Source organism: Anser brachyrhynchus (assembly GCF_964034855.1).
Source record: "Anser brachyrhynchus genome assembly, chromosome: 1".
In the NCBI taxonomy this organism is placed as follows: Eukaryota; Metazoa; Chordata; class Aves; order Anseriformes; family Anatidae; genus Anser; species Anser brachyrhynchus.
In genome coordinates, this window is record NC_137694.1 from 197,446,301 (window position 1) to 197,452,587 (window position 6,287).

A 6,287-nucleotide genomic window follows, 5' to 3' on the forward strand; every position below is an offset into this window, starting at 1 on the left:
GCAAAGCAAACAAACCAGCCTTTCCATGGCAAACAAAAATCAAATTACAGAGGACCAGCCCTGTTGCACCTTTGCAAAGTGCATCAGTCTTTGAGGCAAAGGTCGGCTGTTGGCGGATCAGCAGCTGGTTCCAGGCAGGGAGGCGGCAAAGAACCCGAGCAGCAGCTCCTCCTGCCCGGCTGGCAGAAGTCTTCAACATCTCTGAGGGATAGTTAATCTGCACAAATTAGTGAAAGAGAGGAGGAAAGGGATAATTATCAGCATATATTTGTGAAAGAAGTAAGTCTTTCCAGTATTAAAATCAGTGAATCACACAATGGTTAAGGTTGGAAGGGACCTTTGAAGGCCATCTGGTCAAACTGCCTGCTCAAGCAGAGACATCTAAAGCAGCTTGCTTGGCACTGTGTAAAGACAGCTTTTGAAGATCTCCAAGGAGGAGACTCCACAATCTCTCTGGGCAACCTGTGCCAGTGCTCCCACACCCACACAGCACAGAAGAGCTGCCTGGTGCTCAGACAGAACCTCTTGTGTCCCAGTTTGTGCCCATTGCCTCTTGTTCTGGCACTGGTCACCACTGAAAACAGCCTGGCTTTGTCCTCTTTGCACTATCCTTTCAGGTATTTGTAGACATTAATGAGATCCTCCCTCTGCTTTTTCTTCTTCAGGCTGAACAGTCCCAGCTCTCTCAGCCTCTCCTCAGAAAAGGTGCTGTAGTACCTTCATTATCTAAGTGGCCCTCCCTTGGACTCTCTCCAGTATGTCCATGTCTCTTTTGTACTCTGTGTGTGTGTGTGTGAGCAAAACTGGACACGGGAAGTGTCTGACTGAAAGTAAGTTATGGTCCAGATCCTGCATCTTGTTTGTACTGTGGTCAGAATAGGAAGCACTATGTATGACGGTGACTTCCAGCATCAGCAAAAGACTTACAGGATATCAACATCCATCTCTAGGTACTTGGACTGATAAAAACACCAGACTCACAAGTCCATGAGACAGACAGGAGAGAAAGGGCTTAATATCATGGAAGCTAATTAAAATTACCAATAACCTAGCAAATAGGAAAGACAATGACATGTCTGAACTCCCTCTTTACTCCACCTTCACACCAACTTCTGCCCTTCAGTAATGCAAAGGTGCAAGGCAGGAGTCCCTGTCCCCTTCAGAGCCAAGCTGAGGAAGGAAGACACCAACACCTCTGCTTGCAGATAAATGCCACAGGTTTTCTTTCAAAACACAACCAAAGAGCTCAAAGTGGCCACCTTCATACAATGTGACTACAGCTCTCACCCAGAAAAAGGGAGATCTGCATTTTAGCATTTTTCAGTATGAGAAGGTCCAAGCTCACAGCTCCTAACTGCCTCAGCTACTGGGGTTGGTGTCGTGTCTCCTGTCCCAGCAAACTTATTTTTAGGTCACAGTGTCAGGACCCCAAGTGAGGTGCAGAGCAACCTCAGAGCAACTTGGCAACACACTTTTCCCCAGAGGTGTGCCTGCCTGCATTCTAGGCCAGTTCTGCAGTAACCTTGGGTCAGACAGCTGCAAGAGCTGTAAGGTGCCTCGATGGGAGCCTGGTCCTCTTGGTTTGGGAACTCTGTATCAGCCCTAGCTCTTGCCCTTGCTCCTTTCTGGATCTGTGTGGATGGCATGCCTGTGTCTGGCTGTGAACCTCACCCATCCTGAGCCTGACCTCAAACTCAACCTGTCTTGTTACTACAGACTTGCCTGGTGACCTGAACTCGTGGTTGAATCTGGTCACTGCCACCGGACCTGCTTTGCTGTTCTGGCTGGGGTCTGTGGGACTGGGCAGTGCCAGGAAAGTCTCTGCCCTGCTGGCCTTGCCATCACCTGCAGCTCTCAGCTCATCCCCCTTTACAGAGTAGCCCAGTCTCATCTCCCTGACACACAGGACAGGGTGAAAAGATGGTTGTGTTTATGCTAGATTTGTCTGTGTTGCCTGTTTTAGTTTAATCAAGAGACTGTTACATTAATAACCTCTGCTTCCAGAGACCTTGTGATATATTGCTTTATATATGCACTGCAGCCTTTTATGAAGTTTAATTCAAAAAGCAGTCCCAAAATAGAAAATTTACAGTTTGCATCATAAAAAGTATTTAGAGATAAGTAGTAAAAGAAAACATGTGAGGCTAAATACCAAAAATGAGTGTAGGCATCAAAGCAACAAGCATTGCAATGCCTAAATTTTCTTTGGTCGCTGAAAGAGAAATATGAGATGCCTGGAGATGTGTAATAAGAATTAGAGTGAGGCCCAGGAAACCCAACGCAGTGTGTGTGACACCATCCAGGCCCATTCAAGGAAGAGAAGATTTCTCAGACAAAGGAGGAAACAAAAAAGATCAGACACTCTCATCTCATCTCCCCTTTACAGTTTACATACTCCCCTGGAGATTCACTGCCTTAAAGCTCTTCCTTGAAGGCTGGTTTCTAAACACCCTTTTTAAAATCAGATACAGGTTACAGTTTCTTTCAAACCACCAGAAAAGAAAAGGGTTACTGAGCTGCTGTTCCGCTTTTCGAGCAATATAAGAGTTGTTCATATGCACAAGTAGGAACTGGGATGCCCAGTTCCAAATTCATCCAGTACCCCTTTCTTCTAGGAACGCAAGCCAAGAACACACAGCTCACACACAAAGTTTTCAGTCACAGTTTACATACAAAGGCTTACAATGGATCTGGGTAATTGTATCTCAGAAACCATTTCTCCATGTAGAAAATAACATTTTACTATGGTAGTTAGAGAAAACAAACCTGAATTTGTCTCTATAACTTCTTGATTAGGGTACTGGGGGGGGGGGGGTGTGTGCAAATCTGGGGCCTGTCCAAGTGCCAAAGACCCTATTACTTTGATTCAGTGACTGCTTGGCTAATATGAAATATTGAAGTAATCTTGGATTTAGACATGAAAATTCTTCAGCAATACTATTTCAAACTCGTCTTATTGATCCTATTTTTTTTTCTTTGTTGGTTTGTTTATTTTTTAGTATTTGTAGACAGGGTAGTAACTGTGTAGCCATACTGCGGGGCATTTTGTTGGTCATCCAGCAGAGTTTTTACAGATATATTAAGAATTATATTTTGTCTATGGATATGCTTTTGTCCTGATTGATTTCTGATACTCACATCTTTCCTGTTGAAAACATGTCTCTACATTGTTAACAAGTTTTCCATACTTTTAAAAGTGTAACATTTCATCTCCTTTCTACGTGCATGAAGACAGCAGTACCAGGCTATGGGATGTGCTGATTTTCTCTGGGCAGTGATCAGGGTATTTGTAGGAGTTACCGAAGTTCTGGATGCTGGAGGCTTGACTCAGTTGCTTGACCCCTCAAGGGACTGGAACATCTCCATTGGGCTGTCAGATATGACACAAGACCTAAGGGACACATGTGCTCCTCCAGTCACCAGACTGGAGGTTGGGTGGGCATTTCAGATGGCACTGGATCTAGAGATGAGAGCTAAGACCTGGAGGTGTGTTTCAGCTTTGGAGATGTAATTTGAGGTGTCTACTTGTAAGCACTTACAGGCCAGCAAAGCTTCCATTATCATCAGGAGAGATCAAGATCTCAATTTAATTGCATAGAGAGGCGTTTCAGATGCCCAAGGTATCTTTCAGATTGCCCTAGATATTCCTTTTCTGATTTTCTGGAATGGCAGCTAGAGGCTGTGTCTACTCCAAGTAATGATATATCTGCCAGCTCCTTAAAGGGAAGCTCTGCTTTGTCTCACGTGGAACTAGGTGCCCATGTGTAGGCAGCTGAATTGAGTCCCAAGTCAGTGCTGCCCCTAGAGTTTACGGACTTATTCAGCTGACGAAGCATCTACCAAACTGTGAGCTAAAAAGCATCCTAAGCTCCATACTTCAACTGTCTTGAATATGATACGAATATGAGTGTGATGGCATGGATACCTACTGTACATGTTACGTGTATACATCTACCTAACATGCCCCTAAAGTAAGGGTTCAGGGCTGAGCTCCAGCTGTGGAGGTGCTGGCTGAGTGATTGAAAAAAAGATGCCCGTCCCTCCTATTGCGACTGCATTTAATCTCCCTCCCAGCTCCGTGCAACTTGTTCTCCGCCTGTGCCCTTTCTTGATAAGGGATCTGAGACTGTTATCTATTATCTTCCCCAACAGTGTTTTGCACATCCCAGCTTAGCCCCACTCCCCCATACCTACGAGCAAATGACAGCTATCTCCAGGATCCCAGTTCCTGTGCTCCTGCCCTTCCTCCCTCCCACTGTTGGCACATCCATCCTATCCAGCCTTGAGCTACTTTGTCTCTTCTCCTCCCACTCACCCTCAGGAAGCTTTGCACCCTATGCTGCTTTCTGTGCCACACCATTCATGTTTTACAGCTTCTTCACTATACATAACGAAGTCACACAGTTGTTGACTTTCATTAAAAATATCGAGGAGAAATATCACCACTATCTTTTTCACCATTTTTTTTTTCTTCTCTGAAAAGGGCTATATACAATATCACTATTATATTTAAAATGATTCTTTTTGTGTGTTTTTTTTTTTTTTATGTTTGACTACTGAATTAAAATTGAGGTACTGTATTTATTTTGACACTTAGTTTGTTACATCATTCACGTTGATACTCCTTGGCTTTCCTTCTTGTTGAATGGGGTTTTCCAGGGGTTCCGTTCTTGGATTATCATATCCAAAATTCAGCGAGTACTGAGGGGTTAACAAAGTGTGATACCACATTTGAGGAGATTATAAAAGGTTTCAGCAGGGAAAAGACAAGCTTCATTTCAAAAGGAAAATGCATGTGGTTTTCCAGCAGGACATGTTTACAATATATATATATTTAGGGTGACTTAGAAGAAATCTGTGTGTGCTGAAATTAGCAAACAACAAGCGAGGGCTTGCCTGCAGTATTGCTTTTACACTGACAGGGGTAAGTCAGTGACAAATCTCAGCGTAGCCTGACATGGAAGGTTTGAAATCAGCATGCTTAGTACCTGCAGAGACCTTGAGTTCTCTCCTGCAGTGCATGTGAGCTCAGTGTTTACAAACGCATCTCATGTATGCAAGCTACTCATCAATATACTTTGCTTTGAAAAAATTACCTCGTGAAAAATCAGGGTGGTCTCAATAAAAGTCTAAAGCTATGAAGGGTTAAGCCTGACTGCATTTTTTTTTTCTTGTTGAGAGGGTGGGGTTATGGCAATAGGGGAAGCTATAAACATGTAAGATTTGGAATGTAACACTGTTGCCTAACAAGACCTCTGTCTTTGACATTAAATTCAGCCTTTTTCAGGGCTGGCAGGCAAAGCAAGTTCTATTGCTCTTTTAAAAGCTGGGTAAGAGGTCATGTGACTGTTTTGCTTTCATAAAAATAGCTTTTATTGCAAAATCCAGTTTCCTTTGTCTACTGTTTATACTGTTTAAACAAAGTTTATAAAGCAGTGTAAAATAAGGTACCCAAATGTCATCGTCCATTCAGTCTGACGAGCATCCTTCATTGCATAATCATGAATCTTAACCTAGGCCATCTGAGAGGCTGGCAATCGAAACCCTCAAACAGACTGAGAGGGTGGAGAATCTGCTCTGTTTTCAGTTCTGTTTACTAAAATGGTGAGGTCTTTGCTGAACTGCCATATTTGTTCTCTGACCTTTGTGAAATGCCTTATGTGTGGGGTTTTATTTTAAATTTTTTAGTCTAAATTCCTATGCAGATTTGTTTCTTCCTATTGTTTCTGATGGTGTAAGGAAATCTATTCTATTCTTCTTAGAAAGGGGAGGGAAAGACAGTCTCCACTATGGATTGCATCTTCTGGGCTTTGGAAAACTGAAGTCAGTTCCCAATGTGACCACAAAGTTTCTACTGCAATTTAAGCAAGTAATTTAACACTAGATCCACAAAGGACATAGAAGGTAGCGTTGTTGGGCTGAGATGCCTATCAAGATCCAGATTCTTGGTTACATGTCTGGTCTACCACCGCAAAATGCGAAGAGATCCTCCCCCAAAGAAAACCACTCTAAGCAAAAAGCCACCTAAACTTGCCAAAAGGAAACAGCATGTGACAAAAGGAGAGGTTCCATGTGAATTAAGAGAACTGAGACGTGCCCTTGAATTGAAGTCTCCCTCCAGTAACTCTAGATTCATTCTTACGCTCTTCAGCCCAACCAGTATTACATTTCTACACAAAAGAGACAATTTCAACAGCGAGGCTAACACAGGTCGGTGCTATACAGCCCTCTGATCTGGAAGTTATCAAAGGGGATGTATGGATACATATTTCCCCCATGGGTAAAGT